This window comes from Macaca mulatta, chromosome 5 (assembly GCF_049350105.2).
Source record: "Macaca mulatta isolate MMU2019108-1 chromosome 5, T2T-MMU8v2.0, whole genome shotgun sequence".
NCBI classification, from domain to species: Eukaryota; Metazoa; Chordata; class Mammalia; order Primates; family Cercopithecidae; genus Macaca; species Macaca mulatta.
The window spans coordinates 51,544,255-51,570,723 of NC_133410.1; the positions used below are offsets into that span (position 1 = coordinate 51,544,255).

The 26,469-nt window shown below is 38.6% G+C and overlaps 1 long non-coding RNA gene across 1 annotated transcript in view; it reads left to right on the forward strand.

The window, feature by feature from the left end:
- LOC114678303 (uncharacterized) overlaps positions 1-16,686 on the forward strand; it is a 37,923-nt gene extending 21,237 nt beyond the window's left edge. Inside the window, exons 2-4 of the long non-coding RNA XR_003729640.2 lie at positions 1,887-1,989; positions 3,555-3,646; positions 15,477-16,686. This is a non-coding gene — a long non-coding RNA (uncharacterized LOC114678303). The remainder of the gene's footprint in view (positions 1-1,886; positions 1,990-3,554; positions 3,647-15,476) is intronic.
- The last annotated feature ends 9,783 nt before the right edge of the window (positions 16,687-26,469 follow it).

The window sequence follows — 26,469 nt, forward strand, 5'->3', positions numbered from 1 at the left end:
CTTATTTCTATATGAACTTTTTAAAGATTCCATCCAACCCCATTGGAAATGAGGAAAAACAAACAAACAAAAAAAATTAAGATTCCATATGAGTGACAATATGTGTGACTTATCTTTTTTGCCTGGTTTATTTCACTTACTAACATAATCGTGGCTATACTAATTTATGTTCCCACCAACAGTGTATAAGAACTCCCTTTCTCCACATCCTTTCTGGCATTTGCTATTTTTTGTCTTTTTGATAATTGCCATTCTAACTAGGGTGAGATGATATCTCATTGCGGTTTTGATTTGCATTTCCCTGATAAGTGATGTTGAGCATTTTTTCATATGCTTCTTGACCATTTGTATGTCTTTTTTTTTTTTCTTTTCTTTTTTTTTTTTTTGAGACGGAGTCTCGCTCTGCCGCCCAGGCTGGAGTGCAGTGGCTGGATCTCAGCTCACTGCAAGCTCCGCCTCCCGGGTTCACGCCATTCTCCTGCCTCAGCCTCCCGAGTAGCTGGGACTACAGGCGCCCGCCACCTCGCCCGGCTAGTTTTTTGTATTTTTTAGTAGAGACGGGGTTTCACCGTGTCAGCCAGGATGGTCTCGATCTCCTGACCTCTTGATCCACCCGTCTCGGCCTCCCAAAGTGCTGGGATTACAGGCTTGAGCCACCGCGCCCGGCCCATTTGTATGTCTTTTTTGAGAAATGTTCAGATCCTTTAAAAAATCAGATTACTATTATTTTTTTGTTGAGTTGTTTGAATTCCTTGTGTATTCTGCATATTAATTCTTTGTTGGATGAATAGTTTGCAGATAATTTCTCCTATTCTGTAGATGGACTATTCATTCTGTTGATGGTTTCCTTTGCTGTGCAGAAGCTTTTTAGTTTGACAGAATTTCATTTATCTATTTTTACTTTTGTTGTCTGTACTTTTGAGGTCTTATCCATAAAATCTTTGCCCAGATGAAGGTCCTGAAACATTTTCCGTTATCTTCTGGTAGTTTCTTAGTTTTGATCTTACATTAAAGTCTTTAATCCATTTTGAGTTGCTTTTTGTATATAGTGAGAGATAGGGGTCTAGTTTCATTTCTCTGCATCTGGATATCTAGTTTTCTCAGCACTATTTGTTAAAGAGACTGTTCTTTCCCCAAAGTATGTTTCTGTTGCTTTTGTTGAAAATCAGTTGGCTGTAAATATTTGGATTTATTTCTGGGCTCTCTATTCTGTTCCATTGGTCTGTGTGTCTGTTTTTATGTCAGTACCATGCCATTTTGATTATTATAGTTTTGTACCATATCTTGAAGTCAGGTAGTATGATGCCTCCAGCTTTGTTCTTTTTGCTCAGGAGTGGTTTAGCTATTCAGGGTCCTTGGTGGTTCCATATAAATTTTAAGATTGTATGTTCTTGTATGTGAATTTTTATAGCAGCATTATTCATAATAGCTGAAAGATAGAAACAACTCAAATGTCTATCAGCTGACAAATGGATAAATAAAATGTACTACATACTATAATGGAACATTATTAAACCATAAAAAGAAATAAAGTACAGATAAATGCTACAACTTGCGTAAACCTTGAAAATATGCTAAGTGAAAGAATCCAGTCACAAAAGTCTACATATTACATGATTTTATTTATAAGAAAGTCCAGAATAGGGAAATATATGAAGACAGAATGCAGAATAGTGATTGCTTTGGGCTGCAGGAGAGATAGCAGCCCCAAGGGAGGGTTATAACTAAAAGACATGTCACCTTTTTTGAAGTGATGAAACTGTTCTAAAATTGGTGATGGTTGCACATATCTGTGAATTAAATCTGTTGTATACTCTAAATAGGTGAATTGTATGATATTAAGTTATAGCTCAGTAAAGCTGTTTTTGTTTTTTTTTTTTTTTAAGATATCAAATCTACAATCTCATCTTCCATCTTAAAGTAGAAAAAGAAGAACAAGGCCGGGTGCGATGGCTCACGCTTGTAATCCCAGCACTTTGGGAGGCTGAGGTGGGTGGATCACTTGAGGTCAGGAGTTTGAGACCAGCCTGGCCAACATGGTGAAACCCCTTCTCTACTAAATGTACAAAAATTAGCCAGGTGTGGTGGTGCACTCCTGTAATCCCAGCTGCTTGGGAGGCTGAGGCAGGAGAATTGCTTGAACCCAGGAGGGAGGCAGAAGTTGCAGAAAGCCAAGATCTCCACTGCACTCCAGCCTGGGTGACAGTGTGAGACTCCATTTCCAAAAAAAAAAAAAAAAAAAAAAAGAAAAAAGAAAAAGAAGAACAAATGAAACCCAACATAAACAGAAAGAAAAAAACTAGAGTGGCGATAATGAAATAGAGAATAGAAAAACCGTAAAGAAAATCAACAAAGCTCAGGCACGGTGGCTCGCACCTGTAATCCCAGCACTTTGGGAGGCTGAGGCGGATGGATCACAAGGTCAGGAGATTGAGACCATCCTGAACAACACGGTAAAACCCCATCTCTACTAAAATACAAAAAAAAAAAAAAAAAAAAAAAAAAATTAGCTGGGCATGGTGGTGCACGCCTGTAGTCCCAGCTACTCGAGAGGCTGAGGTGGGAATAGTTTGGACCCGGGAGACAGAGGTTGCAGTGAGCCGAGATCGTGGCACTGCACTCCAGCCTGGCAACAGAGCAAGACTCCATCTCAAAAAAAAAAAAAAAAAAAAAAATCAACAAAACTAGATGCTGGTTCTTAGAAAATACCAACAAAATTGAATGAAAAAGTAACTGATAGGAAGTCAAATAAGAATAATAAGAATTATTATTCTTTAGAGACATGGTCTTATTTTATTGCTTAGACTGGAGTGCAATTGTGCAATCATAGTTCACTGCAGCCTTGAACTCCTGGGCTCAAATGATCCTCCCACCTCAGCTTCCTGAATACCTGGGACTATAGGTGTGTATCACCACACTTGGCTAATTTTTAAGTTTTTAGTAGAGATTGGGTCTTGCTATGTTGTCCAGGCTAGTCTCGAACTCCAGATCTTCAGCAGTCCTCATGCTTCAGCCTCCCAAAGTGCTGGTATTATAGGTGTGAGCCACTGTACCTGACCAAATAATTATTTGTGTATTTGGGAAACTGGATTTGAGACCTAAATCTGCTACTACATTTCTGATGTGAGTTTGAGAATTTCCCTTAACCTTCTTAGGTTTCACTTCCTTATCTTTAAAATTAAAGTGATTCATATGGATTCAATAAAATCTATTTCAACAAATTTAGCATTTGCAAGTTCCTACCATTAAGAAGATATAATTCCTGTTGTGTCAGATGTGAAATTATTCTGTTTTGCAAACTGACCTAAGCCAATTTGGCTATTGTCAACAGACAGATTCTCTCAGTAAGTGTTGGTACCTGTGATCATTAGGGGTGGATGGAAGCTGTATCTCCTTTGCTACAACCTTGCTACCCAGAGCTATTTTTTGATAAAACCTAGCTTTGAATCAAATTTTTGCCTCAGATACAAATATCTATTGTTCCGCAAGCACAAAAACAATTATATAGCCAGTACATATAAACACAGTGAAGTCCTCATTCTCTCTCCTTTTAGGTTTCTGAGCAAGATGCTTGCATGAAAGATTCAATCTAATGCCAATGCAAAAATATTGTGAAAGCAGCAGGATCAGCTAGGCTTCCAGTTGGGTAAGGCAATCAAATTCTTTGTTTTGATGTAGGTAGGGGGAATCATAGCATTGAATGCACTTCTATTTCTAGAGTCAACTCTAAAGATGTTAAGCTGCTAGTCTTGGCTGATTCTTATATCCCATTCATCAAAGGGCAGAAGTGTCTGCACAATTTGTTAAGCTAACTACACATCAAGAATATCACTCATTTCACCAATGAAACGTTATATCTAACCTTGTGTCAGCTATCTGTTGCCACAATGATACTGTATAACAAACAACCAGAAAGCCTTAGTGCATAAAAAATAAAGTTTATTGCTCAAGTGCTTGAGTTCAGTGGAGGGTCAGTTAAGCAGCTCATCTGATCTTGCCTGAGTTTGCTTATATATTTGGGGGTCAGTTGGCTGTTGGCTGGGGCTACTGGGGCAGCATAGTTTTGTTCCATGTGCCTGTCATCCTCCAGAAGACTATGCAGGGCATGTTCTCATGGTGATAACAGAGATGCAAGACCAAATAAGCTCAATCAGCAAGCTCTTTCCAAGTGTGTGCTGATGTCACATCTGCTAACATCCTATTGGCCAAAGTAAATTACATGACTGGGCTAGAGTTAAGGGGTGGGCAAACACACTCTCCATAGTGGGAGGGCACTGGTGTTCTCACTGTGTTATTCTTCTCTGTAATGTTGCTTGTTTCTGTTTTTGAATTAGGTATAGAATTAAAAAAACCCAAGATAAAAGCGGTGAATATCATGTTGCTTTCATTTTACGAGGTCTGTGGCTGTGAATTAACACATGCCATGAGTTCATATGTCAGAAAACTGCTTTAGTGTTGTGTTCTAGTCATTAGTGTCCATGGAGGAAATATTTATCTACTGTTACACATCTTTATCAGCAGTGTTAGATACCATGGTTTAAATGGTACTGGAAAATGGTTTTTTAATCTGGCTTATCTTTTGAGGCTCTCAGTCTTCAAATAGTGAGTCTTGCTGGGGTCTATTAACTAGGCCAAATCAAGAACCCTTCGCTAACCTGTGAAGCTGGAGAATAGAAATGGAGAAAGTTGAACATCATATAAGCTAATTTTTGTATTGTCCACTTGGTGGTAGAATTGTTTTCAGATAGTGTGAAGAGTAATGAGCCAAGTAAAAGAGAAATAGAATTTTATGAATTCTAAGCCAGGAGAAAAATGCAGCGTGTGTTTTAAATAGGTATTCTAATCAGCATTATTACTTTTACTAAAGTACAAAAGATAGTGTAATCCAGGGTAGGTGTGTTTATGTAATAAGTTTTAAATGTGTTTAATTTTTTTTAAGGAGTAGTGATAATTCTATTTCCCAACACATCAAATGAATCTACTTGCTTACTGGTTAGAGTTCAGTGCTCAGAAATATAGATTTTAGAGATTATCTTAATTTGGGTATTCCTTAGCACTATTTAATCTTTTTTTTCTCCTTTTAAAATTAGAAAAGTTCTTGTATGAAATAACACTACTCTTACAACGTTATATAAGTCCTTCGCACTCAAAGTATGCTGGGAGTTCAAGATCAGCCTGGGCAATATGGCGAAACCCTGTCTCTACAAAAAAAAAAAAATAAAAAAATAAATTAGCCAGGCATGGTGGTGCACACCTGAGGCAGGAGGATTGATTGAGCCTGGGAGGTCGAGGCTGTAGTGAGCCATGATCATGCCATTGCACTCCAGCCTGGGCGACAGAACAAGACCCTGTCTCAACAAAACCTCCAAAACAAAAAACAAAAAACAAAGTGTGGTCAGCAACATTGGTATCACTTGGGAGCTTGTTAAAAACATGGGGAATCTTGGCCTTCACTCCACACCTACTGAAACAGACTGAAATTTAACAAGGATGATCCCCAGGTGATTCGAGTATAGTTTTACATGCACTGTTCTCCACTGGTGGAATGCAAACAGTGGATGATGAGGTACAAAGGGAAGAAAAGTGGGACAGATATCAGGACTGGAACCATTTAACAGGTATTCATGGATCTGTTCTGAACTTTCAATCGCCCATGCTCCAGCACTGGAGATTGTGTTTAAGAAGCCACCTGTAGTTCTTTTAGATTCTAAAAGAAAGAAGGCAGAGTGTGTCACTAATTCATCAACTTATCAATCAATCATCAAAATACAGGAGATTCTGTTTTGGCCTAGCCAGCCACTGATGGTGTGACATTTGATAGGGCATTAATCTCTAAGTCTTTAGCATCCTTATCTGGAAGCAATGAGATGGTTGGGCAAGTTCATCCCTTTCAGCTTTTTGGAAGATGCTATGCTTTTAGGCAGAGTTGATAGTCAACGGGTAAACACAGATGGCCCTGTCCCCATCTTTAGATTGGGTTTTGTTTGGAGTGGCTGGTGCCGGTGACCTACTGGTAGTTAGGTGGTTTGAATATTTTTCCAAACAATGATTATAGGGGAACTTTCCAGGTGCAGTGGCTCTGCCTGTAAGCCTAGCACTTTGGGAGGCCAAGATGGGAGGACTGTTTGAGCCCTGAAGTTTGAGACCAGCCTGGGAAACATAGCAAGACTCTGTCTCTATCAAAAAAATTTTTTCAGGCTTGGTGCAGTGGCTCACACTTGTAATTTCAGCCCTTTGGGAGGCTGAGGTGGGCAAATCACTTGAGCCCAGGAGTTTGAGATCAGCCTGGGCAACATGGTGAAATCCCATCTCCACTAAAAACACAAAAATTAGGCAGGTGTGATGGCATGTGTCTGTAAACCCAGCAACTCGGGAGGCTGAAATGAGGGGATTGCTTAAGCCTGGGAGGTTGAGGCTGCAGTGAGCTGTGATCATGCCACTGCACATCAGCCTGGGCGACAGCGAGGCTCTGTCTAAAAACATCTTTTTTTCTAAATTTAAAAAATAATTATAGCGGAGCTAAGTGTCAGGGACTGTTAGGGACTAAGTAGTACCATCATAGGTTCTAGAGTACTTGCTTGTCTTGGACTCAGATACATGTCTATGTAGAACTGAGGTATCAGAAAGTTGAATTAGGCAGAGCAGAGAATGGAAGGTACATAGGCTTTAGTGTCAGTCTTGGGTTTCTATGCTAGTTCTGTTGTTTGCTAGTTATATGGTTTTGAGTACATTACCTAAAATCATGTAGTATCTTTTTTTAGGCTATAACATGAGATTAACATAATAATAACATGTACTTCCAAGTAAAATTGCAAGGAATTAATAAGAGAATTTATGTAGAGGGTCTCACAAGTGGTTGATGCTCAGTAGATGTTAGTTTCCTTTTCACTTGTGTGTCCATACCCAAATAGCTTGTATGTAGAGCTTTACTTCTGCAAACTTCTATAAGGTGATGCAGCAAATGAACAAAGACACCAGGTACCTTAATAAATTACAAAAAAAAGCATAACTAATCGTTAGAGCAATTCTAGTTGGTGTGGAGGGAGGTTATACATCCACCTGAAACTCTTGCCAAAATGAAAGTTGGACTTTCTTCTTTCAGCCAGTGATCTTTCAACATTTTTGCTTGCAAGCTCTCTTCAAGCATTTTGAAAAAAACAAACACAAAAATAGCTATGTATTCCACATACATCTTAAAGTTGACATCTAAAATTTGTCATCATAAGTTTTTGCAAAGGATGTGATTTCTGGCATAATATAAATATTACCATTTGAAAATAAAACTATTGTTTATCTATCATAGATTAGAATATTTAAAGTAAGAAGCACCCTGGGTACTCATCTACAAGGTGGACCATTATGAAATTTTACAGTTCTTAGTGAGAAACAGCTTGGTGAGGACTTGCTTTCCCCAGCATCTCATTCTGTGCCTGGGTGCTCCTATAGCTTTATTTCAAGGAAGAGAAGGTGAAAAGTTACATATTTATTCCTGACAGTTCAACATTGCATCTTTGAATAAAAGCTGGGGTTGGCGAACTCTTCTATTTTTTTGAGGAGGAGTCTCGCTTTTGTCACCCAGGCTGGAGTGCAATGGCGCGATCTCAGCTTACTGCAACCTCCGCCTGTCAGGTTCAAGCGATTCTCCTGCCTCAGCCTCCCGAGTAGCTAGGATTACAGGTGCCTGCCACCACACCCGGCTAATTTTTTTGTATTTTTAGTAGAGACGGGGTTTCACCATGTTGGCCAGGCTGGTCTCAAACTCCTGACCTCAGATGATCTGCCTGCCTCTGCCTCACAAAGTGCTGGGATTACAGGTGTAAGCCACTGCACTCGGCTGGCAAACTTTTTCTTAAAGGACAAAATAGTACACACTTTAGGCTTTGAGGGTCATACAGTCTCTGTTGTAATTAATCAGCTCTCCCATTGCAGTTTGAATGCGGCCACAGGCAATACATAAATGAACGAACAGGCCTGTGTTCCAATAAAACTACATACTCTTTTAGCAGTCACTCCTCATCTCCCTCATCACACTCATAACCCCCATCTCCCATCCTCTGCCCCCATCCCTAGGCAACCACTTATCTACTTTCTGTCTCTGTGGATTTGCCTATGCTGGACTTTTGGAAACCTACTTAGAACTCACTCTGGTGATTTTGTAAAAACCCAATTCTCTATATTAAATCTGTTTTTGCTTAAAATGCCTTGAGCGGTTTCTGTTTCTTGTACTGAACCCTAACTGGTTCAGAGTTAAAGGAGAAAAACGAAGAATTTTCAACTTTTAAAGAAGAGCTATGTTTTTGTTTTTTTTCTTCGAGAGGGAGTCTTGCTCTGTTGCCCAGGCTGGAGTGCAGTGGCATGATCTTGGCTCACTGCAACCTCTGCTTCCTGGGTTGAAGTGATTATCCTGCCTCATCCTCCTGAGTAGCTGGGATTACAGGCATGTGCCACCACTCCCAGCTAATATTTATTTATTTATTTATTTATTTTTGAGATGGAGTCTCCCTCTGTCGCCCAGACTGGAGTGCAGTGGTGTGATCTTGGCTCACTGCAACCTTCACCTCCCAGGTTCAAGCTATTTTCCTGCCTCAGCTTCCTGAGTAGCTGGGATTATAGGCATGTGCCATGAAGCCCAGCTAATTTTTGTATTTTTAGTAAAGACGGGGTTTCACCGTGTTGATCAGGCTGGTCTCGAACACCTGACCTTGTGATCCACCCACCTCAGCCTCCCAAAGTGCTGGGATTACAGGCGTGAGCCACCGTGCCCAGCCTAATTTTTGTATTTTTAGTAGAGATTGGGTTTCACCACGTTGGCCAGGCTGGTCTTGAACTCCCAGCCTCAAGTGATCTGCCCGCTTCAGCCTCCCAAAGTGCTGGGATTATAGGTGTGAGCCACTGCGCCTGGCCAAGAGCTTGTTTTTTTAATGAGTGATAATGAGTCTCAAATGGCTACATTTAGATTCAAGTGTATACATGTTAAGACACCAATACTTACAGCACACCAAAAATTATCCTTTTAAACTAATTATATTTACAATAAAAATTTAGATGTTTCACTTAAAACTATGCAGAAGAGCACTAAAGTCATAATGGCAAGATAAATAGTTTTGCAAATTTCTGAGAGGTGAAATGCACGTGCAAGAGTCTGAAGGCTTGCTTCAGGCTGCACATGATTGTCTCCAGAATGTTCTTGGAACCTAAGCCTTTGACTTTATACTTTCTGACTTCATTCTTTAAAATATGTCTGTTAGCATTACAAGTCATTTTTGTTTGATTCCTCAAAACACCATGTATTTATTTAAAACTTTCTAACAATACGGACATGATGGTTCTACCTTTAACTACACTTTCTAGGGGTCACTGTAATTAACATATTTTATCCTTTGAGATCTTTCTCTGAGACAGGAGCTGTAAGGGAAACTTACTCTGTGTAGTAGATGACTTCTTGAGGTGTCTCCTAGGATCTAAGATCTACATATAAAATTAGTGTATTTCTTTGAAAGCCTAGCACAGTGCCCTACCCGTGGTACTGAAATCAATCTTTGTTGATACTCTCCTCTAATTTAAATGATTCAGAGCCTTGCCAAGGAGTTAAAAAGTAGATCATTTAAGACATGAGTCTGAACTGCACATCTTTGTAAGATCCTCTGCACAGCCAGTGCTTTTTTTTTTTTTTTTTGGTAATTAAATACTTTATTCACTTTTTAAAGAATGTGGATACCTATAACAAAGAAATAACAAATGTCTTTTTTGTCAAGGGTTATTTTTGTGATGTGAACAAAATGAGGTGATTCTTTATGCTATATCATATTCAGTAAAAATAATACTGATAATACCTGAATTTATAATTGTTTTATTAAGTGCTTTATATTTTACTTCATAGGACTTTGAAATGTATCTTATTTGATCCTAGTAAGGCAGATTTAATAAGGTTATGCCCATTTTAGAGATGAGTAAATAGAGGCTAACAGAGGTTCATCAACTTGTGAAGGTCCCACCGTTAGTGGTAGAGCTTCAACAAAAACATTTTGACCTTAATGTTCTTTTCCCTGTGAATACACATAACATTGTCTAGCAATTGCCTTTATTAAATGATAATTGGGTAAGATGACTTTGGGGGACAATTTTGAGACAGTTGGCATATGCCTCTGCAATTTTTGCTTATTATTGCATCACTTTCTCGTTTTGGAAGTCAAATGGTACTTTAGCACAGTTACTATAACTCAATAAATTAGTTGTGGCCTGATGAGGGTGCTCTTATTCAATGTATGATTTGAGAATTGATGTTCAATCTAGTTTATAACATCACATATTGCTTAAGTAAATGAGTGTGTGAGTATATTTATCTTGGACCAAATAGAGTATTTTAGTTTAGATCTTCCCCCCTTTTCTTACCTGTGCAAAGAACTGGAATCTCAACTTTCCCCCCTTATTCTGAAGACACCGCAGTGTGGATTTAAAACAATAAAGAACCTTCCAAAGATCAGATTGATTTAACTCTGATTCTGGAGGGAGAGTATGGGAATACGGGAAGGGAGGCTGGATCTGTCCAGCACTGAGGATGGTCAGCAGCTGAGGAAACTCCTTTAAAAAGCCCTTCTGACCCTCTTCTCCCAACCCCAGTCCTAGCAGTCCAGGCATCACGTAAGTAGGATTCCTTTGTGCATGCCCTCAGCTCTTAGATTAGCTTCCCTAAACTTTTGGCTGACGACAAAAGTTCTGAAGTGTAGATTTGTCCTTCTTGATTTACTGGTGGAAAAAATTACCTTTAGGTTCTGCTTTTATGTCCTAGCTGCTCATTTATGGACTGACACGGGTAATGCCTTCCTGGCTGGACCTTCTTCCCCGCTTCCACCGTCACACACACACACTCACACACACACACTCACACTCACATAGACACACACACACATACACACACACACACACACACACCCCTCTCTCTCGAGCAGGTGCTTTTCCACCCCCTAATCCTGGGAGGCTCTAGATAGTAAAGGAACATCCTGTGCTCTGTCAACCCATTAAGCACTTTCATTGGCTTCCCTCTGGACAATATAATAATTTATTGAAACCCATTATAACTTGGAACATTGGATTCCTTAAATTAAATAGTGTCAGACAGCAGTGACTGCCACTTCCTAGGCTGGAAACTCTGGACAAGTTACCTAACTTCTTTAGTTTTCAGTTTCCTCTTTTACAGAGTAGGGCTAATAGTACCTACCTTAAAGTGTGGTTGTGACAATTTAAAGATTCTGTAGGAAAACCAATTAGCTTATGGCCTGATCACTATGTCTAGAATATCCTTTAAAAGAACTGACTTTATACTTTGTGGCTTCAGTCTTGAACAAAACAGTTTATTAACTTTTAGAAATCATTTTTTCTTTGATTCCTTAAATCAGTGGTCCAAAGATCACTGTTTTTTTGGTACCAGAGACTGGTTTTGTGGAAGACAATTTTTCCATGGACTGGGGAGGTGGGGTGCAGGGAGATGGTTTTGGGATGATTCAAGTGCATTATATTTATCATGCACTTTATTTCTATTATTATTACATTGTAATATAAAATGATGTAATTATACCACTCACCATAATGTAGAATCAGTAGGAGCCCTGAGCTTGTTTCCTGTAACTAGACGGTCCCATCTAGGGGTGATGGGAGACGGTGACAGACCATCAGGTATTAGATTCTCGTAAGGAGTGTGCAACCTAGATCCCTCGCATGCGCAGTTCACAATAAGGCTTGTGCTCCTATGAGAATCTAATGCTGCTGCTGCTCTGACAGGAGACGGAGCTCAGGCAGTAATGGGAGCCATGGGGAGCAGCTGTAAATACAGATGAAGCTTTGCTCACTCACCTGCCACTCACCTCCTGCTGAGCAGCCCGGTTCCTAACAGGCCACGGACTGGTACTGGTCTGTGGCCTGGAGGTTGGTGACCACTACCTTAAATGACAAAACGTCATGTATTTATTATTGATATATGACAAATACTCAGTATTATTAAACATACTTGGTCATAGGCACCAACTTTAGGGACCAGGGTATTTTGGAGGGGGGCAGGACTAGTAAGAATAATCTTAGGAACAATAGCTTGAAATAGGGACCAGAGAATAGATCCTATAAAGTCAAAAGCAGGAACTTAATGATGAAAACTTAGGGTAGGGGGAGAGATTCAGGGTCCGCACAGGAAATTAGTTATCATTTTGGGATGTAGCATCTTTGGTATAAGTGGCAGTAAAGGGTGCTCAGATTACAGTGGGAATCTCAGTAATTCCCTCCCTAAGCAGCCTAATAGGAAGGATGACTCAGTGTGAAACATCCCTAGGTTGAGTGCTGGAGCAGCTCAGGGAAACTCGGATCAGTCCATGCATTATACTCAGAAAGACAGAGGTAGAAAAATCTACGGATTGGCACCTGAAATGATAAAATACAAGTATTTGCCTTCCTCCCTGAGTGTTTTACTCTTTCACAGTTTATTTTTATACATTTGAGATGATGTCGGTGCCCAGGATTTTCTAGTCAAGAAAGCGCTCATTTGGAGATCTCAGATATTTTTGGTTTGGCACACTTTTTATAGTAGTGGATTACTGAATTCCAGAGCATTTGAAATGACACAATTGATAGGATTTTTAGTGCTGAAAAAAGACGACTGTCCCAATATATATATAACCTTTCAGTGATGTTCTTTTTGTTACCATCACTAAGTTGGTGTTTTAAACTTATCCTTGTCTTCCTTTGTTTTCAGCTTCTTAAATGCTGCATTGAGAGGATGAAACAGAATGGGTATGAACAAGAGTTCCCTGAGAAAGGATAGCTCTTAGAGAGAGAGGATGCTTACTAGACTCAAGAAGATACCAAATCATGGTGTGCATTTCTGTGTTGTGTTTGGAAGAGGAACTGAGGGTTGTTATGAAAATGAAGGATGTGTTCAACTTAGAAGAATTAAACCTCAACCATATGTCTCTTTCAAATGGCATTCTTGATTCCAAAATCTTAAGTAGAGTGTAAAGTTATTGATGGATACTGTAGTAGCCAGGCTAAGCTGAGCTATTCAGTGGAACAGATAAACCTGAAAATTTTAGTGGCTTAACACAACAAGATTTGTTTCTTTTTAATATCACAGTCTGATATAGATTGGGTTGGTCTCCTGCTTGGCTTTCCATCAAGCGACAACTCAGGGATCCAAGTTGCTTTTATTTGGAAACTCATCTTGAGAGCATTTTGTTTCCAGCTGTATGGACAGGAGATACAGAAGGTGTGGAGAAGTGCATCCTTCCTGGATCACAAACGATACATCACTTTTGCTCACATTCCACTGTTAAGAATTAGTGACATGATCCCACTGGGATTCATGGGGTCTGGGATATGGAATACGTGGATATTTGGCAAGCATGAACAATCTTTGCCACAGAAACACTACCTCTATTATGTTATTCTGTATCCCTTATCTTCTCATGGTAGATTTTGCGTAGGATTAGTATCAGGAAAAGATTTTTCTCTCCTAAAATGTTGGTATTCTTTTTCTTTTCCTCTGGAGTCAGGAACTTTAGATTTAATATTAATAACTATCTAATCTGAGATTTTTAGTAGCATCATGTATCCTATTTCTCTATTGTGTTTCTGGAATAGTTTTATTTTTGTATTTTAACTGACCGATTGTATTTGATTTTTTAAAAATTGCCATAATCCTTTCTAATTTTAGCTGTTCGTTTAATGAACACTTACCAATAGCAGATGTATTGATAAGGATGAAGGATGTTTTTAGCTGCAACAGAAAAAACTAATAAATGGTTTAAGCAATAAGAGTTTTATTATCGGATACAAGAAGTCTGGCCGTTCCAGGATAGGTTAATTCAATGGTGTGATATCATAGAGGATCATGTATACTCACTTTTTCTGTTTTATACACTTCAGCATTTGACGGAGTCTCCCCTTCCTGTCACATACAGCTCAGTAGTTCCAGATGTTGCTTGCCATGGTAGACCCTAGTCAGGCCTGGGTCTTGTGACACAGGAAACAAATATGCTCACTGGTTGTCATGAAATGGTTGCAGTGTGGTGCCACCAGGCATGCATCACACCTACTCATTGTATGATATTAGATTATATAATCTGTGGAAAATGTTGCAAAATGATGCTAGTGGAAGGGTCAGAAACTATATCCAGACTTGGATGTTAGATCCAGGCAAATGACTTGTTGAAAAGAGATTTCTCTTTAGAGAGAAATCATGTTGGTGTACCAGGTAACATGTTTGGTTGTGGGGAGGGTGGGGAACTGCTTGGATAGCATGGTAGTGATAGAAGTGGTGACAAGCTGGATGCTGGATATAGTTAGAAGGATTAACTGATCAATTGGATGTGAGGAGTGATATAGAGAGAGATATTGGGAATGACTCCAAGTTTTGGCCTGAGTGATGGGAAAAATTGAGTTGCTATTTATCAAGATAGGGAAGACCAATGAGTTTGGTGCTGTCATAAAATAAAATGTATCAGATTTTTAGTAACAACTGGAAGTAAGACATTGCAAGGACTCAGGACTGGGCTGAGATAGAGTTCAGACGGGGAGCTGGAATCAGAGTGCTGCCCCAGGTCCCGTGACCCTGCCAGGCAGAAAAGACACTTGGCATGGGCAAGGACTCCAGTATGCCAGAGCCTCTTCCTCCTTTCTCAGGCCAAATTTGTGTCCTTGCAAAATTTGGCTACAGATGTTAAATTTACAAAGACCTCTGATACCCATTATCCCACCCAACCCTCTGGAGAGCCTTTGTAATGTGGTAACTGCTCCTATGCACATAGCCAAAGACTTGAAAACAGTCTCAGAAAAGCTGTAATTTCTACATTCATTCATTTAATGAACAGTTACTAAACACTTATTTCTTTATTTTTATTTTATTTGTTTATTTTTGAGGCAGAGTCTCAGTCTGTTGCCCAGGCTGGAGTGCAGTGGCATGATCTCGGCTCACTACAACCTCTGCCTCCCAGGTTCAAGCGATTCTCCTGCCTCAGCCTCCCAAGTAGTTGGAACTACAGGTGTGCACCACCACACCTGACAAATTTTTGTACTTTTAGTGGAGACAGGGTTTCACCATGTTGGCCAGGCTGGTCTCGAACTCCTGACCTCAAGTGACCTGCCTGCCTCTGCCTCCCAAAGTGCTAGGATTACAGGCATGAGCCACTGTGCCTAGCCCCAAACATCTATTAAGTACTTGCTGTATATGGTGAAATAAACCCCAGCTCTCCTGATTGAAGGCTAGTGTTCTTTTCACAAATCTTCAATACATCAAGTCCTACTTCTCTTTCTTTCTGTATTTAACTCATAAATATTCCTCTTCTGTCATTTGTGGTTTTGAAATGTCTGCAAACTCATGGATACTGTTTACTTCTACTGAATAGAATAAAGCAGAAGTGATGGAATATAACTTCAGAGGCCATTTCCTAAAAGCCACTGTGGCTTCCTACTTGTTCTCTTGCTCTCTCTCTTAGATCACTTGCTCTGGGGAAAGCCAGCTGTCATATTGTGAGCAGACCTATGAAAAGGCCCACTTGGTGAAGAACTGAGGCCTCTGACTGATGGACACATGGGTGACCTTGCAATCAAGTCTTCTGGCCCCAACCAAGCCTTCAGCTGAGACTGCAGCCTCATGAAAGATCCTGAGCTAGAAGCATCCTGCCATCCTAATAAGCCACTTGAATTTCTGACCCTTAAAAATTGTGAGATAATAAGCACCTGTGCTTTTTTTAAGTATTAGGTTTAAAAAATGCTGAAAAAATAAAGAAGAAAAAAGACAACTCATAATCTCACCACATTAAAAAGAATAGCTATAGAAAAATTCCAGTAGTATAAAAAATAAAAATGGAAATAACTCCCCACCATCCCCGATCTTTAGTTCTTTTTCCCACAGTGACATTTTCTTTCCCAAGACATGTTCATGCATATGCAATATATGTATGCAATATATGTGTAAACTCTTTAAGATGTTCACAAAAGGATCATGTTACACTCACTTGAAAAAATATTATATATTGAAGATGTCTTCATATCAGTATATATACATCTATCTTATTTTTAAAATAGATTTCCCATAATTTAAATGTACCATATTTCTTTTACCAGTCCCCATATATGGACATTTAGGATATTTCCAGTATTCTTTTCTGTTATAAATATGTGGTGATAAACACATATTTTGAGTACCCTCAAGTAAAGTCCTATAGGTAGCATTCTGGCATCATGTTGTATGTGCATTTAAAGTTGATGCTATTTACTTGTTCCACAATCTTTGCTCTGAGTTTACACTGATGAAGCATGGGAATGCTATATCCCCACAAACCTGTGCATAGTGTTGATAGTAGGCATTGTTTGCTATTTTCTGACTGTTTATTTTTTTTCTTTTGAGAATTGCCATGCCTAGAAGAGTGCTGGTCTTATAATATACAAGATAATAACTTGATAGCTAGCATTTCTGAGGCTTCTTGTGCTTTGCATATATTTACTGTTTTGATACTTACAAAGACCCTATGAAGTTGGTACTATTATTACCTGCTTATGGTTGGTGGGAAAACTGAGCCATAGAGAAATTAAACAGACTGTCCCAGGTCACACAACTCGGAAGGGTGGAGCCAGGATGCAAATGATATGGAATTTTAAAAAATGAGTAGTTGAGTGAATGAATAAATTGATGACCTGTTTACATCTTTTCTTATTTTTTAATTGAATTTTGTTTCTTTTTCTTTCTTATTTGTAGGATCTTTGTATATATTATGAATGTTAACTTTCCTATTCTACATGTTGCAGATATTCCCTCTGGTCTGTTATTTGTCTTTAACTCATTTATTTGCCACCTTTTGATATTCATTTCTTATTCACATTAGAAAACCCTCAAAGTAGTTAAAAATATGACCCCAGATATTGTTGTTAGAACATATTTGAGGAAAATAGTGATGATTTAGGTGTACAGATAAATTCTGATGTGGGTAATGCAGAGTCTCACTAAGTTCATCTAAATATGAAAAATAACCACAGGGGAATTAGTTGCTTTGTTCACACTGTAGTACTTTAACATTACAATTCCCCTTCAGGCATATTTATAATTGAAAAAGAAGGTGTTGGGGGCTTTTATATTATTAGATTGACATTTGGGGAAATGAGTTTTTACTTTATCTGCAACAAATGAATCCCAATTAGTTAAGTGGCTCTGGGCTAAAGGAACTATAGCGACTTTCTTTGTCATTTTCTTTCTACTTTTTGATATGCCCTTCCTTCCCATTCCTATGAACTCCTCTCATCCTGCTGAGCCAAGTCACATTTCCCTTTGCTTGAGGCTTCTAACCCTTCTCTGATGTCCTGAAGGATTCATCAGGGAGACTCTGTGGCAAACGTCTTTCTTTCCCGTGACAGCCCCACATTTGATTAGGTGTTCACTTTCCATCCTGTGTCCTCAGGAATGTGATTATATATCTAGCTTCAGAGTTTAAGTTTGAATTAGTCTAAGCCTAAGCCAGTGTTCTCAAACTCTAGCATGCATGAGATTCACTTGGGGAATGTATTAAAACACAGGCTGCTGATCTGCACCCCCAGAATATCTAATTCCATAGGTCTTGGGTAGGGCATTTCTATCAAGTTTTGAGGGAATGCTGATGCTGATGGCCCAGGGACCAAACTTTGAGAATCAGTGGTCTAAGCCAGTCACGATGATCCAGTATTGTCTGCCCAGGATTCATTTAGGAATGGACGCGTGCCCCAAATCCTGGTCCATGGCACTGAGGGGACGTCTTCTGTAGAAGGGTTGTCTCACTAATAAATGCATGGATGGAGACTCTCCTCCTTTGCTGGGTATATTCCTGGGTTTTTGTAACATTTGGAAGTTCTGTGTTCAATTTGTGAGCAGAAGGAAAGACTTTCATAAATTGAGGATTGCAAAGTGAGAAGAGTGGAGAGGATCTTGGTCCTGGAGGATGTAATTGTGCCACTGAAGAACCAGCTCTGGATCCAGCCTAACCCTGAGCTTTTTAGTAGAGCCATCATAAATACTTTGTGGAGTTTTATTAATAATTTGTATTAAGCATTAAATAACATTAAATCTATAAAATACAGATAATAACAATATATGAACACTCATTCACACAAAGCCTAGCATAAGAAAATAATATTGCCATTGCCCTTGTGGTCTCCCAAAGGCAATAATGGGTATTGAAGGTAATAAGGGGATGGAAGCTCCTGCTTCCCCTAACAAAATTTCCATCCCTGTAAAATTTGTATACACCATTCTCTGGCTTTGTGTGTGTGTGTGTTTTCAGTTTGTTAGTTTTTTAATTTTTTTAACCACATGTATTTGTATTCTTAAAAGTTTATTACTTACTTTTGCCTGGTCTTCAATATTGTACACATGGTTTCATATTGCATATTTCTTTTTAAACTTGTTTATGCAGGACATTATATTCCTCAGATCCATTCATGTTGTTATTGCAATTTATTTGCTTTTACTGCTATATGCTGCTACGTGACTATTCTACTGTTAATGAATATTTTGACTGTTTCTAGAGTTTTCTATTCTTTCTGTATTTCTCCCTCTCTTTCTCTCTGTTTTTTTTTAGAGTCAGGATCTTGCTCTGTTGCCCAGACTAAGGTGCAATGGCATGATCATAGCTCACTGCAGCATCAAACTCTTGAGTTCAAGCCGATCCTCCCATCTCAGCCTCCTAAGTAGCTACAGGAGAGCACCACGACTCCTGACTATTCTTTTTTAATATTAAATTATTATTATTTTTATTTTTCAAATTAAAAAAAATAGAGACAGAATCTTGCTATGTTGCCCAGGCTGCTCTCAAACTCCTGGGTCAAGTGATTCTCCTGCTTTGGCCTCCCAAAGTGCTGGGATTACACGCATGAACTACTGTTTGTTCGCTTGCTTGCTTGCTTGCTTTCTTTCTTTTCTTTCTTTCTTTCTTTCTTTCTTTCTTTCTTTCTTTCTTTCTTTCTTTCTTTCTCTCTCTCTTTCTTTCTTTCTTTCTTTCTTTCTCTCTCTCTCTTCCTTTCCTTTCCTTTCTTTCTTTTTCTCCTCTTTCCTTCCTCTCTTTCTTTCTCTTTTCTCTTCCTCCCTTCCTTCCTTTGCCCTCTCTCCCTTCCTCCCTTTCTTTCTCTCTCTCTCTCCTCTCTCTCTCTCTCTCTGTCTCCCTCCCTCCCTCTCTTCTTTCCAGGGTCTGGTTACCCATGTGATGTCGGCTCACTGCAGCCTCAACTTGCCGGGCTCAAGCAGTCCTCCCACCTGAGCCTTCCAGGCAGCTGGGACTACAGGCACACACCACTGTGCCCAGCTAATTTTTGTATTTTTCATAGAGATAGGTTTTGCCACATTGCCTAGACTGATCTCAAACTGCTGAGCTGAAGCGATCCTCCTATCTTGATCTCCTAAAGTGCTGGGATGACAGGCTTGCACCACTGTGACTGGCAGTCTCTTATTTCCTGTGTTGAACATGTGAGAGTGTTTTTCTAGGGCAGCATTTCTCAAGTGATGTGCTTTGCACATTGCTGCGCTGCAAATGGGTTACAGGGGTGTGGAGATACTGATTTCCTCTGTCCCTTGGGGTGACTGGGCAGGGCCTGAGCAGTGATAGCCCTGGAGCCTGTCACCCCCTGGCCCAGTCAACTCTGGTTCAGAGCAAGGAAGCCTTCTCTAAAGATGGAATTGCTGGGCTTCAGGAAGGTACTTTTCAACCCTGCTAAGGATGATTCCCAAAATGCTTGTATTTATTTATCGTCTTTCCATGGAAATAAGTGTTCTCTTGTTCTACATCCTTGAGAATCCTTGCTATCTGACTTTAAAATTTTTGACAATATGTTGTTGTGAATTATTTCACTGAGATTTTAATTTGTATTTATATGATTATATTTTTGTATGTTCATTAGCTATTTGGCTTCCTTCTCTGAAATACTTACTCAATTTTTCTGCCTGTTTTTTTTCCTATTTTTTTTCTATTGGATTCTGTGAATTTTACTTATTTATTTTTAGAAGTTCTTTATGTATTTTAGATGTGAATTCTTTAATAATTATATGACTTACACAGATCTTTCAGTGAAGACTTAATTTTTGACTCATTTTATTTTGCCTTTTGTTGATTGAATTTCTTAATTTTAAGTTACTCAAATTTATTATTTTCCTTTATGGCTTCTGCTTTTTGTGTCTTGTTAAACAAATCCTTACTTTGAATACACATTATCTTCTAACAATTTTATAATTTTGCCTTTCACAGTTAAATCTATAATCTACCTGGAATTGGTATGAGGAAAGAGGTCCAATTTATTATTATTACTGTGATTATTATTTGAGGCGAGGTCTTGTTACATTGCCCAGGCTGCCTTTGAACTCCTGGACTCAAGTGATCTTCCTGCCTCAGTCTCTTGAGTAGCTGTGACTACAGGTGCACACCACCTTGTGCAGCTTTTACTATTTTTTTGATACCGTTAACCAGTTATCCTAGGAGTATTTATTGGTGTCTGTCCTCTTCAGTGATCTGTTGTACCAGCTCCATCATATCAGGTTTCCATATGTGTGAGAACTGTCTATCCCTGCACCAATACCAGTATCTTAAAGCCTTGTAATAATTTTTGATATCTGGTAAGATAAGCCCCTTCACCTCCAACTTGTTCTTCTTTATTGCTTTCTTGGCTATTCTTAGCCCTTTGCTCTTCCATATTTTTTTAGAATCATGTTGTGAAGATCTAAAAAACAGTGTCTTTTGGGAATTTGATTAGCATTACATTCAAACCGTGGATTGGTGTGATGAGAATTAACTTTTTTTTTTTTTTTTTTTTTCCCCCTGAGACAGAGTCTCACTCTGTTACCCAGGCTGGAATGCAGTGGTGTGATCTCAGCTCCCTGCAACCTCTGCCTCCTGGGTTCAAGCGATTCTTCTGCCTCAGCCTCCCTAGTAGCTGGGATTACAGGTGCACACCACCACGTCGGGGTAATTTTTGTATTTTTAGTAGAGATGGGGTTTCACCATGTTGGTCAGGCTGGTCTTGAACTCCTGACCTTGTGATCTGCCCATCTTGGCTTCCCAAAGTGCTGGGATTACAGGTGTAAACCACTGTGCCCAGCCTGAGAATTAACATTTTCTAATCGGTCATTATGATATTTAGCCTTCTTTTTTTAAAATGAAGTTTTATAGTTTTATCAGAAAGGTATTACTCATCTTCTAATAGGTTTATTATTAGGGACTTTATATGTTTTGGTGCTATTATATATGGTATGTATTCATTAAATATTTCCTTTTTGTTGATAGTGAATGGAAATGCAATAGATTTTTATACCTTGATTTTGTATTGTTCAACTTTGCTAAACTCTCTTATTAATTATTATTAACTCTTTTATTAACTCTCTTACAGGTTATTCAGTCTTTTACATAGACAGTTACATCATCTGTAAACAGGACTGTTTGTTTCTTCCTTTTGATTCTTTATTTGTTTTTCTTGCATTACTGCACTGGTTAGGATACCCAACCAATGTTGAATAAGAGTAGAAGTACAGGCGCTCTTGTCTTGTTCCGAACCTTACAGTGAATGCTTTTGGTGTTTTTTTTTTTTTTTTTTTTTTTTTTTTTTTTTTTTTTTTTTAGGCAGTATTGCTCTGTTGCCTAGGCTGGAATGCAGTGGCGTAATCTTGGTTCACTGCAACTGCTGTCTCCTGGGTTCAAATGATTCTCGTGTCTCAGCCTTCTGAATAGCTGGGACTGATAGGCACATGCCACCACGCCTGGCTAATTTTTGTATTTTTAGTAGAGACAGGGTTTCACCATGTTGGCCAGGCTGGTCTCAAACTCCTGACCTCAAGTGATCCGCCCACCTCAGCCTCCCAAAGTGCTGGGATTACAGGCATGAGCCATTATGCTTGGCCACTTTCAGTGTTTTATCATTAAGTGTAAAGTTTGCTATAGGTTTTTATAGATATTCTTTATTTTTATTTTTAAGTTCCAGGGTACATGTGCAGGATGTGTAGATTTGTTACATAGGTAAACATGTGCCATGGTGGTTTGCTGCACCCATCAACCCGTCACCTAGGTATTAAGCCTAGCATACATTAACTATTTTTCCTAATGCTCTCTCTCCCTTTACCTCATCCCCCACAGGTCCCAGTGTGTGTTGTTCCCCTCCCTGTGTCCATGTGTTCTCATTGTTCAGCTCCCACTTATAAGCGACAACACGTGGTGTTTGGTTTTCTGTTACTGTGTTAGTTTGCTGAGGATAATGGCTTCCAGCTCCATCCATGTCCTTGCAAAGGACATGATCTTGTTCCTTTTTATGGCTGCATAGTATTCCATGGTGTATGTGTGCCACATTTTCTTTATCCAGTCTGTCATTGTTGGGCATTTGGGTTGATTCCATGTCTTTGCTAGCGTAAATAGTGCCAGAATGAACATGTGTGTGCATTATCTTTGTAATAGAATGATTTATATTCCTTTGGGTATATATCGGGTAATGGTATTGCTGGGGTCAAATTTTTATAGATATTCTCTACTAGGTTAAGAATTTCTAGTTTGCTAAAAGTTGTTGTTATGAGATTTATCAAATACTTTTTCTGCATCTGTTGAGGTAATTGTATAATTCTTTCCATTAATTTTTAATGTGGTAAACTGTATTTTCTGATTTTCTAATGTTAGACTAAGTTTTCATTCCTGGGGTAAAACCAACTTGTTTGTAATATATTTTCTTTTTTATGCATTGTTTTATTGTTCACCAATATTTTCCTTAGGATATTTGCATCTGTGTCCCTGAGAAATACTGGGCCGTAATTTCTTTCGTCCTTCTGCCCTCGACAAGTTTTGGAATCAAGGTTTTGCTATACCCATAATAGAATGAGTTGATACATTTTATCAACTCATTTGATAAAATGAGTAGATGTATCACTCCAATCTCTGCCTCCATCACCAAATTTCTCTCTTCTTTTAAAGGTACCAGTCACTGGATTAGAGCCCACTGCAACTCAGTACGACCTCATCTCAACATCTGCAAAGACCGTATTTCCAAATAAGGTCACATTCATGGGTATCAGAAGTTAGGACTTGAACATATCTTTTTGGTGGACACAATTCAACCCATAACATAAATATGTATATTTAAGTCACCTAAGTCTAAAATTAGCCAGTATCTTTACTTTCCTTTAGACAACATAATGATGTTAGAACATTTCACTGCTTTCTGTCCCCTTAACTTATATGATATCATTGCTGTTTTTCTTTACCACACAAGCCCTTTTTATTATTGTGCTTATAGTCTGCATTTGTTTAGATTTAAGCATGCATTTGCCACTTTGGTTATCAATCCATTATCTTCTTGTCCACATTATTGCTGTTGAGCAGTCAGCTCACAGTCTAATTGCCATTTCTCTGCCTTTCATTAGGGTGTTTTTTTAAAAAAACTTCTTTTTCTTTTCTGTTCTACAGTTTCAATATAATTTGTTTAGCTGTGTTTTATATATCTTGTTTGAAATTCATTGGAATTCTTGAATCTATGGATTGGTATCTTTTTATCAGTTCTGGAAAATTCTTAGCTATTATATCTTCAAATATTGCCTCTACTCTCTCTTCTCTACCTTAAAAAAGCCCACCTATTAGAGGTTTATTTTTAGTCCCTTTCATTCTTTCTTCCATGACTCAATTTTATTTTGTATTTTTCATCTTTTTGACTCTGTTTTCTATTCTGGATACTTTTTTTCAGATTCATCTTCTAGTTCACTAATTCTTTTGTCAACTATGATATTTTTTTTTTCAAATCTACTTGGAAATTTTTATAGTGTGGTGCTCTTACTCATATTTTCGATACCTTCATTTATTCTTTATGTTATATTATACTGTGGTGTATTACACCTATAGCAAGATGCATCAGGGTATTCTAATAGCTGAAGTCTTGCAGGTCTGATTCTGCCAACTGCTATTTCTGCCTCTAGCATACGTTGTTCCCATATGTGGTCTGTGTCTCTTTTGTTTGTATTATGAACTCATATTTTTTTTGAACTTATCTGTGATCATTCCTTTTAGCTTAGGCCAAAGGTAGCTTACATCAGGGAGGATTTGCCCTTGTATCAGGTAACTGCAGGTATCACCAACCTGGGGCTATTTTAAATTCTGAGTGAAGTTGAATTTTTTAGGTAGGAATTTGGGCTGCTTTGAGGGCCAACTGGTAGATACAAAAATTCTCAGGGTTGATATTTAACACCAGGATTGAAATTTCCCTTTCAGATATCTGTTTTTGTTTTTTAATCCACATGAATTTCGAGGGTGTAGTTTCTTTGGGGATAGGCAGTTCCTGCTCTGTGTGGGACCATCTTCTATGTGCCTCACCTCTTGGGATGGCTTTGACTTCTATCCTCTATGTCCTGTGTGTTAGTCCATTCTCACACTGCTATAAAGAATTATGGGGGACTGGGTAATTTATGAAGAAAAGAGGTTTAATTGACTCGCAGTTCCACAGGTTTACAGAAAGCATGACTGGGAGGCCTCAGAAGACTTACAATCATGGCGGAAGGTGAAGGGGAAGCAAGAACCTTCTTCACATGGTGGCAGGAGAGAGAGAGAGAGAACAAGGGGGAAAGTGTCACACACTTTTAAACCATCGGATCTTGTGAGAACTCACTCACTATCATGAGAACAGCAAAGGGGAAATCCACCCCCATGATTCAATCACTTCCCACCAGACCCCTCCTCCAATTCGACATGAGATTTGCGTGGGGACACAAAGCCGAGCCAAATCAGCCTGTGAAACTCTCATGGCTCAACTTCATACAGTTCAGTGAATCCCTCAAGGTGAAAGGCAGCTTCTGTGTTCTTCCTCTCTGGGGACCGTTTCCACCCAGTGGTTTTGCTCTGAATATTTATTACTAACTGGAATTCTCAGCTTGTCATTTAGAAGACTAAAAATATTTTATTCGGTATTGTCTATTGTTTACCATGGTAGTGTTAGCCATAGTACTTAGTCATCCATGTTGCTAGAATTGTAAATGCAACACCTTAGTTTAATTGGCTCTTATGTTAATTGCTACATTTAATTGGCTCTTATGTTAAGTGCAGTTGAAAGCTAGCTGACTTATATGCTATTTAGTATTTTTTTAATTTAATTTTTTAAATGCCTTGCCCCCTCTGTGTGAAAGTATCTTATAAGTAGGGACTCTGCCTCATAGTTATTTATTTATCTATCCTTTATTTTCTGGAATGATTTAAAATTTCCTTCTTGTTGTTCTATGAACAACATCAAAAATTCCATTGTGGTGTAATCTACATTATATCATACAGATTGGATATTACATCCAGAAAGTGACACAAAATAATTTCTCAGATAATGTCTTGATATGTACTATGTAAAATGTGACCACCATCTTAGATGATTTCTGTGTTTTTGTTTCTAAAGACTGTACACGTAAAACAGATCCAAGTGTATAAAAAGTTCGCATGGATGCATAAAGATACGTTTGCAGCTCTATGCTTCAGGTAAGTGGGTTTGTGAGGAAGTCTGGTACGTGGACTTGGATGTCAGACTGACCTGTTTGGATTATGCTTTTTCTGCACTGTACTAACTACATGTATTTGGTAAATGACTTAATTTCTTGGCCTTCAGTTTTCTAATTTGCAAGATGGGAACAATCATTCTGATCTTGTGGAGTTGTTGTATTAGTAATGTTTACAAAGAGTCTTACAGATGTTAGACACCCCAATTATTACTGTAGTTGACTTGACCATTTCCCAGGGCATCTAGCCTAGTAGCAACTTGATTTTTAGGTATCCAAGCCCTACCACTAAGCTCCTAATAGTCACATTCTTAGTTAAGACTATCCATGTACCTCGTGGATTACTCTGCTCCTATCTGTCAGTCCCATAGCAACTACCATTTTATGGGCCAGCGCCCTAAATGGGAGTAGGAAGTCAAGTAGACATTGCAACAGGTACAGCCTTGACCCTCATTCTCCAGGCTCCTGTGTCTTGGTGAATGTGGCTGCTTCTAGATGTTGCATGGTGAATATCACTATGGCAGAAAATTCCTTGTTCCTCTTTAGTTAATCAAAAGAAGAATATTCTTTGAATTTCTTATTAAGACCAAGCCATTCAATATTACTTCTAGTCACTGGTGAAATTTATTTAAGAAGTTAGGGAGATGTTGCCAGAGGGTGACCTTCATGGGTTTGTATTTTTCTTTCTCAATACAGACTCAAGGAGAAGTCCTGAGAATAACCTTGAAGTAGAACTTATTGTTATTCCTCAAGCCACTTACACCTTAACCAAATATGAAGAAAATTGAAATTCACAATAAGCTTTGATGAAGTCACCATTTTTCCTCATTTACTTCTACATTTGATGTGTATAGTCAATAGTGTTTGATAATATTCATGTGACTACTTCGTGTATTATTACTAGTTATTCATTTAAAATCTAATTTATCTATAGGGCAAGGGTTTACTTGTGAAAACTCTGATTCTGGAAACCATTAGAA